Consider the following 13,565-nt stretch of genomic DNA (forward strand, 5'->3'; position numbering starts at 1 on the left):
GTAAATGTTGGTAAATTGCTGGGGTAATTTTTGGTAAATTGGAAAATTGGTAAATTAGTGAGAAAATGTCTGGTAAATTACTGAGGTAAATGTTGGTAAATTGCTGGAGTTATTTTTGGTAAATTGGTAAATTTTTGTAAATTGGTAAATTTTGGTATATTGGTAAATTTTGGCAAATTTTGGTAAATTGGTAAATTGGTGAATTTTGGTAAATTAGTAAATTTTGGTATATTGGTAAATTTTGGCAAATTTTGTTAAATTGGTAAATTGGTGAATTTTAGTAAATTGGTAAATTTTGGTGAATTGGTAAATTGTTAAATTTTGGTGAATTGGTAAATTGTTAAATTTTGGTAAATTGGTAAATTTTGGTAAATTGGTAAATTTTGGTATATTGGTAAATTTTGGCAAATTTTGGTAAATTGGTCAATTTTGAGGTAATGTCGGGTAAATTACTGAGGTAAATGTTATAAATTGCTGGGGTTATTTTTGGTAAATTGGTAAATTTTTGTAGCAAAGTCGGTTAATCTTGCGAACTGCGCAAGATGTTTTTAAAATTGACTATATCTAATGATGAAAAAAATCACACCACTGTTTTTCAATATTGTACTTATTTCCTCAGTTTGAGAAATTGTATCATCTTTTCATGTGTTGGCTTAATTAATGAGAAGCGTACGAGAAGGAAAAATGTTCAAAACACGTATTCACTCAATAATAAATGATTTGCAAATCATCATTCGACCGCTCAGTAGAACCCAAAAAGTGATCCTTGGATTTTGACGCAATAGTCTAGATCGACGCAGAATCCAATCACCTTTTGGAACTGGGCCATTTTCCCAAAACTGGTTAAGGAGAGACGAGAACGAAACGCCCTTTCTTGAGGACTCATATCTCCCTTCCAGGATCAACTCTGGTGCCAACAATTTTTTCTGAGTGGCTTTCAATTCAAAATAAGGTCTCTACTAAATTTTGTCAATATCCTCCGGCCGTTTTCTCGCGTCCTGAGAATGAGCTTCAAAAAAGTACCTATATTGATCTCAAAATGCTTAATATGTTTGATGTTGGAAAAAAATTTCAACTACGTAGAATAGGTAGGTAAGTATCCATTATTCATTTACTCTGTCCCATAAGTTGAATTTAATTTAAGACTTGCATGTCAAAAAAAACATAGGTACCTACGACCTTGATCAACTGTAGGTAATTTTTTCTATAGGTCTAGATGGCCTCTTAAAAATTCAAGAACTGTTGCCCAATTTTTCTCAATGTTGATAGACACTCGTATAAACAAAGAATAGGTACCTACTGCCTACGTATAGTTTTTTTTTTCAAAAACTTGAAATGATTCATCCGCGCGACTACTTTACTTTAAGATCGATAGAAAAAATGAATAAGTATGAGCAAAAAGTTCTGCAAAGGTGTGCAACCCATGGCACACAAATTCTCGACGACCTTGATAAGGGCAAATTGAAAGAGGACCTGAAAGTACACCGCCAGCTAAAATTTCAGAACTTGAGAGGGACCTAGCACAAAACCCGTTTCGAGACCCCCGGAGTCCGTATCCATCAATTTTTCACATATCTGTTTTTTTTCTTCTTTTTTTTTGGTGGACTATAAAATTATCTCAACTGAAGGCATTTCAACAAAATTCGCTCAAATTTGGTATTTAGGCTTGATTTGACGTACAAATGAAGAGGTTTGAGTGAGGATGACTTTGGGTCAAAATTCGCGAATGTTCAAGTTTTTGGGAGGGGGTAGAGAGGGGCGAAAAAGCCGAAAAAGGTCCAATTAAGAACCAGTCAATGGGAAATCAAAAGTTGAATGCATGTTATAGGAAGGATGAAAATCGGTGTTTCTATGTTTCTTGAACTTGAAAAATTCTGGAGGTGTGTACGACCGGCCTATTGACAAAAATTGTGCGTACAACATGCTGAAACGCATGCTTTTTTGCATATCACACGCATGCCTGAATTTGGACTTTTTCAAAAAATTGCATGCGATTCATCAAGTGAATAGCATGCTTAAAAGTAAACTAAAAGTATGTACAAAAAGTGCGGAAATCTTAGCAGAAAAATTGCTCATAACTCACAAGCAATACTATCTACCGATTAATTATGAATTTTAAGACATTCCAATAGATGATTTTTTCAAAAAAATGAAAAAAAATTGAAAAATTTCCGGTGGGTGCGGGGATTGATCTGCAGTTCCTGCTTTGTGCAGCCACTTAACTCACTCGGCCACCTCACAGCTTATTAGACTAGAGGTTATTTTTGCACAAATGTTATCAATTTTTGGACTTGGAAAAATGTTTACTCACTGATGCATTTTAGAAAATACTTGGTTGCTAGATTGCTTCTGTTAAGCATGTGAAAATGCACATTTTTAACTTGATAATGCATGCTTTTACACCAGTCCAAAATCACACATTGTTACGCATGCTTTTAAGCATAATTTTGTCAATAGGGGAGGAGGTTCCAGAATGGTTTAAAATAGTGAAATTTGGATGAGGAGGGTAGAGTGCATCAAAAGAACAATAGATAACACTTTTTTCAAAAATTTTGGTAGCTTACCCCCTAAAAGTGTTCCATTTGGTCAAAAAATACTACTTACAAAATTTCAGGTTAAAAAATAGTAAGTATTTAGAAGTCGCGCACGAGAGTTGAATGTTGAGAAGGTACAAGCGCGTCAAGAAAAAACTTTCTATGGTTGCGCAGAGGAAAATGCAGCGTTGCTTCCCTCGTAAGATCGCAGCAGTTTTTCAAAACGTTATCCCCTGTCTACAATGCATGATGAGTAAGCCTAGTCCTTGGTAAGATTTCTACGAGGTCTGATCAAAATGTTATTGGACAATCCACATATTTTGGGTATAAAATAATGGTAGCGAGTTCGTAAACATACCGTTGGAAAGAGCAAACCTTCCTCATTCCAACGAGATGAAAAAAAGTTGTATGCGTTGAAGGACACGCGAGCTAATCCGCTTTAAAGGAACCTACCTCGGGACCAGTCTGCGAATTTTGGGTTTGTTGTTAGAGTAGCGCGCGAGTTCGAAGTTCAACTGCGGTTGAATAAATCGTTTTTCAAATATTTTAATGTTATGAATGCAGTGTATGGGAACTCTAGTAAACGTGTGACAGTGCATTTTCGGTAAAAAATTTTTTTAATGGTTTTGAAAGTGTCGAAAACAATGAAAATGGTGGTTTTTGGCCTGTCACATCTTGAAGTCCGGAAAACACAGGCTGAAATAATCCTGGCGAGTTCGTTAATATGTCGCTGGAAAGAGCAAACCTTCCTCTTTCCAACGAGATAAAAAAAAATTATGTGCGTTGACGGACACGCGAGCTAATCCGCTTCAAACGAACACATCCTCATGACCAGTCTGCAAAATTTTGTGTTTGTTGCAATGTTGTCGTTTAGAGCAATGTGCGAGTTCGAAGTATTGCTCAAAAGGGGGGAATATTTTAAGGGGGATATTAATTTTGACTCCAATGTTCGCCGTAGACTTGTTAAATAACATTTTTGAGCGCTTTTTGTACGTTTTTTTCACTAAATCAAAAATTTGCAGAACACACCTGAGGCACCTCCCTTTGAACCGCTACAGTTTGGGAACCCCTTCACATAGAAAACCCGTTGTACGCTTGTTTTGTAGAGGAAGGTTTGCTCTTTCCAACGGTATATTTACGAACTCGCTACCATTATTTTAAACCCAAAATATGGGATTGTCCAATAACATTTTGATCAGACCTCGTAAGATGTTATTAATGAAGTTTGAATAACAATTTTTCAATTCTGAAGCTCATCATAAGTGGAAATATGAAAGCTTTGAAAAGTAAATCAAATTCGACAATGGTAGGAAAAAAATGTATGGGATAAATTTACATTGGAATGTGAATATTTTATAAGATTCAACATTTCAAGTTGATGTTTTATCGACTAGGTATTATTAATTTTAAAGCTGTTACTCCCCACACAACAATTGTCGACGTCGACATTTACATCGACTACATTTTTTTCCAAAATAATGATGGAAAAGTGATCAATTAATTATTTAGTAAGAATCTTCTGTCCATACAAAAGCCAGGTAAATGAAAATTTTCGAAATTTTCTCATTATTTCTGATACCTCGACATGCCATCTCAACATGTAGATGGACATGTAGGTCCAGAGATCGACGCTTTCCAGTGTTACCACCACAAGGGTAGTAACTGTCCCCAATATCCCTTAACAGGAGCGCCATTTATCCTTCTCACAGATGCTCGAAATTTACATCTACAACTATGTCGACCAATTTTTCAGAATTAAATTTTCTGTTTTAGTGTTTAAAACTTTGGTAAACATTCAAAAATATGATCTTGTTCAATGAGGAAAACAAATTTTTTAGGGCATTGATGAAATTATTCACTTTTCTACAGTTTGGAGTTGTACCTAGATGATATGATGGTGATATTGTGGATGTATTTGTTGATGTCGAATTTCACATCAACATTAACATTGACATGTCGACATGAAAATGGATTAGTTTAGTACTCTTAGATAAAGTATTGCACCATCTTTGATACAATGAATTTCTGTTCAACTTTTTGATTATACAGACTTTTCATGTGTACTTCTTTGGAAGTGGACTTTGCATCAATGCTGTTTTCAGTATGAGCAATAGCCACATCAGAGGAAATCATTTTTGGAAAAAAAAATTACATTTTTCAACTCAAATACATATAACTTTACATAGCAGGAGGTTGACATAAATTTTGATGCGAATGTCATTCCATCCACATCCATCACTTTTGGATGCCACATGCCGATGTGAATTTTGACCCTGTGTCGAGCCAATTGTTGACACAAATGCAGATCAACATCAGTCGACAATTTCATTGACAATTAGTTTGACACAGGGTGGAAATTCACATGGACATGTGGCATCCAAAAGTGACAGTTGTGGATGGGTCGACATTCACATCAAAATTAGCATGGTCATTGTTATATGGGTTACTTAGTGAAAATGGGAGGTTTCAGTTTCTAAATTACATAATTTGGGTTCAAATGAGTTCTAGAGTTGAAAAATCATGATCAATACCTATGTGTTTTTCCAACATGTTAATAATTTTGTTTATTAATCATGGTACTCTTGGGAACCTTTCAATTAATCCGGACATCGAGAGTAATCCAGTTTTTATATCATACCTATTTTTATCCAATTCCTGTTGTCGCACTTTGTATGAGTGAGTGCACCCAAAAGAGACAGAAAAGTGTACAGTGTCAGTAAGTATAACAAGTGCTCCCTATTTAAATTTTTTTATTCAGGTACGGACTAATAAAAAGTACACTTCTTGTGACTATTTCCATCTAAAAAATGTTCAAAAATATCAAAATTGTTTTTTTAACTCGAAATTTACTCCTTCAACACAAGGTCCCTGAGTGTTTCTTGTAATATCTTCTCAAGGGAAATGTTTAGTCCAAAATGGCTTATGTAGGTGCTACAGAAGACTTCAACCCACCAGAAAACATTCTGAAAACCTTCACCGTGACTGTTTTCCTGTACATCCCAATTGACAACAGAGCGCTAAAAAAGTTTGGCGAAAACGATGGCGACATTTTGACACTGTTTTTGAGCGCATAGGAGAGCGTATCTAATTTTACGCCAAGGGAGAGCGCATCAAAATTTTCGCTCTGCTCGCCCGTATTTTTGATGCGCTCTTGTTTTTGGTACGCTCTCCCTTGGCGTAAAATTAGATACGCTCTCCTATGCACTCAAAAACAGTGTCAAAATGTCGCCATCGTTTTCACCCTGCTGTTTTTGAAGACGTTTGTCGCCTATTTTTCCGTTACAGATGCATTTTGAATAATGGCGCGGATTTTAACTATGTTTCGAACAATATGGTACAAATGAATTTTTTATAATTTGAAAAACAATCGCTTCATGTAATTAAGCACGTTACGAGTTGAACAGAATGACGAAATAAAAATAATTCCACTTTCAAATTAATATAAAAACACCAAAAAACACGATATTCATGCACTGTTCATCATTATTATGGTTTCCTAATTTCTTTTTTCTCGTTTTTTAAATTTCAAATTTGAAACTGAGAAACTATCAAACACTAAACACTGCAATCTCTCACACACTCAACACACTAACCTCACCCAGTACCTCTGACCATTTCACTATCTGTTTTCACACCAAAGCTAAAAATTTCCAAAATCCCAATCCCTGCAAAGAACTGAAAAAGTGAAAACCAAATCATCCAAATGCAATAAAATCTGGGAAGCAGTCCCTGGCCCAGGGAGGTGGCGCCGGGCCAAAACATTTATTAAATCGTGATCAAAAATCATCTATGGTCAAATCGAGAAATCACTTTGGCACTTTTATTTACACTGTTTGTCAAAAAAATCACGTCACATGGCACTGTACTTACAAACTTTTTAAAAATCAGGTCACACTATATTTAAAAACTTTTTCTATCGAAAAGTTACTTTACACAGCTTATGTAATAAAAAACACTGCTACACAAACCGATTGAAAAACACACCATTCACATTTTTAAAAATCATTTCTACATACTTATAAGACGCGTTTAAAATACGTTTGTCTCAGCCACTGCATGGTTAGGTAGTTTATCACTTAATCAGTTTAAGAACACGAAGCTTAGACTATCAGTAATCGCCTACGGACAACCGGATATTGACGGCACAAATACACAGATAACAACACAAATCGCTAAATTGCAAAAAATAGAATCTCACAAATGAAAGAACGCGATCGAAAAAATTACTCCTAAAAACTAGAACAGATTTTGAACTTTCCCTACACAAACGAGCAACACGTGTGACCATATGCATGGTATATCAAACAGTGATTCAAACTTAACGGAAAAAATGCCAGGAAATCAGGGCGAAAATCAAAAAATTCACCCTGCACGTGACGCTGTAATAAATTATCGCTCAACATATGGGTGCAGATTTAGATAACTCGTCCTAAACATGGGCGCTAGGCGGCTGAGAAGCGCCCAACAATTATTAAAGCGCCAAGTGTGGGGCGAGTTTTTGCCATTCGCTCTCACATGCTAACTGAAAGTTCATTTTAGTGCCATGATGAGGACGAATTTGCAAAATTTCGCCCGCATTTCATGGAAACGGACTTAAGAGAGCGACCATTTTGTCAATTGGGATATTTTTGACTCTACTGGATACGATGCTGTTTTTTGAGGAAGAAAAAGTGAACAGCTATTTGTACTACACGTATACTTCCCCATTCGTTGAAAAAATCAGCAGTTTTGGATTGTTCATGGTCGCTACTGGTATCACTACGATTGCATTTGCGCTCACGACATTCCAGGTGTTGTCTGTACAGCACCTGGAGGCGGCAAAAGAACGGATTGCCTCAGGGCAGTGTTTTGTCACCAATGCTCTTCAACATTTTACACCAATGACCAACCAATTGGACCAGATACTAATCACTTTCTCTATGCAGATGATCGTGCACTAACTGCCCAACATGATACATTTGAGGAGGTGGAGGACACACTAAACCAGGCTATAGAAGAACTGGACAGATACTATAAAGATAACCACCTCAAACCAAATCCAACAAAGACAGAGACATGCTGTTTTCATCTCAGAAATCGTGAAGCAAAGCGACAATTGAATATTCGATGGGGTGGAACAGATCTGAAGCATGCAGATAACCCCAAATACCTGGGTGTAACCCTAGATAGGTCCTTGACCTGCAAAAGACACTGTGAGGCAACTAAAATGAAAGTTGCAGACAGAACAAATATCGCACCTTGGGAGTAATAAGGTCACATCTCAAAAAAGTGAAATTTTACAGGAGAGTGATTTTCTTTTTTTTTTCAAAACTTGATTCATTATTTTTATTAACTTATAATTGATTGTGAGGAATGAATAGCACCTCATTTTAAAGATCTGGTATCTTACGTTCATTTAGCATAAGAACACTTTGAAAAATAAAATCTTAAAGAGGAAATATTTCAATGTTTGGAAAACATTTTGAGTTATAACCTTTTATTAAAGTTGATGTGGAGGAGAAGGAAGCGTCCAAAAAAAATTTCATGATAACAAAGTTGTAGAGAATTAAATTACCAATCAACGTAATGCCGTTAGTTTTTTTCTAGAGTGCTTAGTTTTTGAGTTTTTCTCAAGAAACTAAAATTCCATGATATGTGCAAATTCATTTTTCTGAAAAGTGATCAATTTAAAATTTTTTTTCAATTTGGTACAAACCAATAAGAAATGCACTCCTTGTGACTATTTCTAACTGACAAACATTCAAAACAATCAAAACTATTTATTAACACTTTGTATGTACGAAATTTGCTCAGAAAAGGTGGAGTTTTTTGAGATGTACTCTTATAACTCCAAACAACTTGCAATGTTGTTGAGATTTTGAGTTGGGCCATTTGCGTTTTTTACAAGATCTAGATAATGTAAACAACTCAAAGTGTAATTTTTGGTTGAGGGGGGTCACACAAACCCCAAAAATGCAAAAACATCAAAATCAATTTTTTTGAGATGTGACCTTATTACTCCCGAGGTGCGATATAATTCGCAAACTAGCAAGCAACAGTTAGGGGAGCTAAGCCCCAAGTTATGAGAGCATCTGTACTGGCACTGTGCTATTCAGTGGGAGAGTATGCCTGCCCTGTTTGGAGTCATTCAGCACATGCAAGCAAAATCGATATGCCCTTAAACGAGGCATGTAGATTGATGACAGGGTGCTTACATCCAACACCATTGAACAACCTATATGAGTTAAGTGGAATTGCTCCACCTGCAGTTAGATGTGAAGTTGCATCCATGGTAGAGAAGACAAAGATGCTAAAGAATCCGCTGCATCCTATGTGTGGATATGAAGAACTGGCAGAAACCCACCTCAAATCTAGACACAGTTTCGTGAAAACAGTTGAAGAACTAGATAGATGTCGCATATGGAATGCAGGTGGCCAGGGAAGAACTAGGCAGGAAGCCCTACCAAGCGGAGAATACTTGACATATGGACTGTGGAAAACACTTGACAGATTGAGGAGTCACAAGGTCAAAGTAAAACCTTCATAGATGGCAGTTAGCTGATGATGATCTGTGTGAATGCGGCGATGTTCAGACTGACAGACACTTATTTGAGTGTGAACTATCAGGAAAAATCGATCCTGGAAAATTAAATGGGACACTTGACGATGAAGCAGTTAGATTCCTGGAGTACTGTCAGGTGACGGGTATTTAGATTTAGATGTAGATTAAGATTTAAATTGAGTTTTGCGTGTTAATTTAGGCATGTCGACCGGATACAAGAAAAAAAAGTAAGTATGTATTTCATTTTTTTAAAAACATTTTCCAACGAAGTTGTTAATAAGTAAATAGGTATGGTGAAATTTAGGTGCAATTATTATACAACTATTTAAAAGTACCAACCACTGTACCTTTTTAATTGTTAATCACATGAACCATCAACTTTTATTCTACTCTACCGGAGTTTTTAAACGCGACTTTTTTTTTACAATATGACCCGTCTTTGTAGCAGATAGGGTAAATGTGCCGAAGTTTGCGCGCTTCCTAATTACACGTTTCAACGTTTGTAATCTACGTTCTTGTTGGACTCATAAAACAAATTACATCAACTCCGAGAGGGCGGTTGTTTCTAATTTTGCAATTTTCTATACGTGAATTTTTTAAATTTTAAAATGGTGATTTTGTGGCCTCAATTGAAAAAAATCGTGAGGCAAGCATTCGGCTCTGAGAATATATTCGGTTACAAGAGCACAGTGGCGAATCAGCTCTATTTGCTATATTGCTTCGGCGGTAAAATCTATTTCACAGAGAACGTGGACAAACGAGTGAAATATTTTTGGTATGGTTTGGTTTTGAGCCAGGTTCTATCTGTATACACAAGTCTGATCACATATTTGTGGTATGGCGAAAATAATGATCTCTTGTTGATGTTTCACATTATGAATTCATGTAACACCATTCAAGTGGGAACAATTATATTGCCTCTCATTTCATTCAAGTGTAGAGATCATATTGAAGCCATGATCCTGTATGTTGATAATTTACTAACTGCCGAGTCAAGCTCTGATTTCAAGCAAGAAAATGTTCTCAAAGATGCGAAAAAATATTTCTCGTATTTTTCAATATCCTTCTGGTTGGCTGATTTCCTGTACGTATTTGTGCCTCTACTAGATACGATGCTGTTTTTTGAGGAGGAAAAAGCGAGCAGCTATTTGTACTACCCGTATACTCCCCCATTCGTTGAGAAAATCAGCAGTTTCGGATTGTTCATGGTCACTACTAGTATTGCTTCGATTGCATTTGCGCTCATGATATTCCAGTTGTGGTCTGTTCTTGGCTTAATGTTGTATTGGAATATTGTATGCTGTTGCCACTTGTCTAGCATACAAAGTGATTTAAATACCACCACATGTCATTTGAATGTGTATTCTGGTGCGGAAGCTGAATTATCACGAGGATCGATCGAAGTTTTCCGGTATACTTTGAAACGAGATATTGTAGAATTTCAGAAGTTTACGCGGTAAGATTTTTTCCTATTTTTTGGGGAACAAAATTGTGTGGATGATGTTGGGCGAAGAGTTTTTTTTTTCATCTCCAACTCGGAGTCAACTCTCTGTTTTATTTCTTTCAAAAGAGCACCCGCCTCACTTTTTTAAAATCAATTTGTTTGTTTTTGAGGAAATATTTTTTGCAAGACAAAAAAGGGCGTCATCATCGCGACAAGCATTTTCTTGTTCATAAAAGATGAATAAACCACGAAAAATGATGAAGTTCCACGTTAGATGACACATGACGCCCGACAATAAAGTATTTATGAACGACTACGATTTAATAACGAGATAAGCAATATTCACGACAAAATAATTTCATCAATACATGTGAAAAGACCAGCTCACGATGAAATTTTCAGCTGCTGAAGTTGATATTTCAGCCCGCCAGGACGATTTTTTGATTTTCACAATCATGGCAATTTTGAAAAATTGGCCAAAAATAGTCGGCGCAGGTCGCATACCGAAACTTACAATATTATTTGGTAATCTTAATACATAATAATTATGATGAAACTAGCCTATGGTGAAATTTTCAGCTGCTGAAGTTCATATTTCAGCATTCCAGGGCGTTTTTTGATTTTTTGAAAATTGCAATGTGAAATCGATACTTAAATCGCTCTGAAAAATCGAAATATCAACTTCAGCAGCTGAAAATTTTGTGGTAGACTATGTTTGATGTCCTCTATCCAATGGTGAAAGAATCATTGAAATCGGTGCATATGTCACCTGGGGCACCTCCCTTGTCAGTAGAAGAGAACCAAATTGGCCTAAGCGAAGCGAGGGCTAAAGCTTAGGGGGAAAATGAGAATTTTGAGGATAGATCGGCAATTTTGTCGGCAAATAAACGATATAATTAAGTACATGATTGTAAGAAATTTGAATTTTTGAAAACTGAAACTAAAATATTGTTGGAATTTTTGTATTTTCCTAACTGTCTTGAACTTCTCACAATTTCCCAAGTTTTTCCTACTTTCGCGGAACCGGAGGGGGGCAAAATGTCGCCCTTTAGCCCCCTGCCGCTTCGTCCCTGAGGTCAAAAGAGGAAGAGGGGTCGCCCATCAAAGTCCAGAAAACATTATATATATGGAACTTACTGACGATCCGAGGCCCGCGTCTTTGACACTTGGAAAAATTTTAAATAGCGTCTGTTAAATTCGTTCAAGCATGCGCGTTTTTTGCGGTTAAGAAGCCTGGTCTAGAGACGTTGGTGCGATCTCCAATGGGTGATTTATACATGAATGGCGCGAGTGTGAAGTTTCTGTGTGGGGTGATGTAAGGTAATATGCTGTATATACTGTAGGTATACCTACTTCGTGAGTCCCGGACAAAAATCTAGCAATAGCATCCCTAAGGTGCGTACATCATAAAAATATAGTTTTTAATTGGAAAACGTTCCGAGACCCGCTAACGGGCCTCAGAACGTCGCATCGGGTCTCGGATAGTCGATGTCACTTCCAAAAACGGGCCTGTATAACCTGTAGCAAACCTATACTTCTATAAACAGCAATTTTTCACATGCCTACTTCGTTTTTTTGGTATCATTTTAATGTTTTTAAACGTGTATTTATGTTGGTGAAATGCCTGTTTTTGATAGAAAAATTGTGTCATGCATTGCCTTATATGTATATTAACAGTTGAAAATAATAAAATGTCGTGAATTTTTTAATTCGTCATTTGTCATTTGATACATTATGTTGTCATTGGAGTACCTTTACCTTTTATGTCGGGGTAAGCTCTTTATTGTCAGGAATTTACAATTTAGTCGTGGTAACGATTTTTCTGGCGTGAAAGTGCCTATGCTTGTCGTGCTGACGCCCTTTTTTGTCGTGGTATTAAATCACACCCTTTGTTTTTCTTAGCTTGAATAATGCTTTGAGAGAGTATGTTGAATTCATCGGTACCATACTAATCCTTGGATGTTTTTGCTATAGCATCGCTGTACTGTATGTCACAGCTTCAGTATGTATTATTAATTTTATAGTTTTTTGAAAATCTGTTTAGTTTCCGTATCTACTTAATGTAAAAATATATCATCCATCTCTTCTTTTAGAATGATATGCCTTGGGCACTGACAATGAAATGTATATTTGGGTATATGGGCCCTTGTAACTTGGTATTTCTACTCTACTGGATTGGACAACACTTGGATAACTCGGTATAATACATACCTACATATTCAATTAATCTATCAACTTTTTTGTGTCTTTTATCTTTGTGAGAAAAGTCCGACTGAAACACCTTTAACAACTCTTCATATTGTTCCTAATCAAATTGAAACTGTTTTCATTAGGTATCTGATGTAACTCTCGCAGTCTATAATGCTCCGTGGTATCGATCAGTGAAAATACGAAAGATGGTACATATCTTCATGTGTCAAACACAAAATGTGCGGCTTTTTGCTGTACTCAGCGTGTACGAATTGCTGTTGAGTAATTTTTCGCGGTATTTACGTGGTGTGGTATCTTCCACGAACATCCTGCTCCAACTCGCCAGAAAGTGATTTCTCAAGTCAAATTAAATATTAAGTACCTACCTGTTTTATAATGTCAATGTCATGGTTATTGCATCAATTTCAGCATTCAAAATATCTAAGTAGTTACTCGATGAAATGATTAAATCTTATTCTCACAGATTTCTGTTGAATAATTTATCACTTTATTGCAATAGGGTAATAACGATGTAGGTATTTACTTACATGGGTACCAACAAAACAGTAAAACAGCATTGACGCTTGTCTAAATATTTATTGTCGACTGTAAATTTACCAAAAATCATTTTTCATGGTCTAATTGACATGCAAATTTTAATTACAAGCACGAGTATATACTTATCACACCTTCGGAGTAATAAGGTACCTACATTTCAAAAAACATCTTGCGCAGTAGGCAAGATTAACCGACTTTGCTCTGTTATACAGGAAAATAAACAAATTTACCGAAATTTACGGATTTACCAAAATTTACCAATTTACCAAGATTTACCAATTTATCAAAATTTACCAAT

General features: G+C 36.1%; 1 long non-coding RNA gene across 1 annotated transcript; it reads left to right on the forward strand.

The window, feature by feature from the left end:
• Nucleotides 1–11,758: 11,758 nt before the first annotated feature.
• On the forward strand, nt 11,759–13,132 carry LOC135837108 (uncharacterized). The gene is made up of 3 exons (XR_010557141.1): nt 11,759–12,521; nt 12,613–12,717; nt 12,853–13,132. It is a non-coding gene; the product is annotated as an uncharacterized LOC135837108 (long non-coding RNA).
• The last annotated feature ends 433 nt before the right edge of the window (nt 13,133–13,565 follow it).

The sequence above is a fragment of the Planococcus citri genome, chromosome 2 (assembly GCF_950023065.1).
Source record: "Planococcus citri chromosome 2, ihPlaCitr1.1, whole genome shotgun sequence".
NCBI classification, from domain to species: domain Eukaryota; kingdom Metazoa; phylum Arthropoda; class Insecta; order Hemiptera; family Pseudococcidae; genus Planococcus; species Planococcus citri.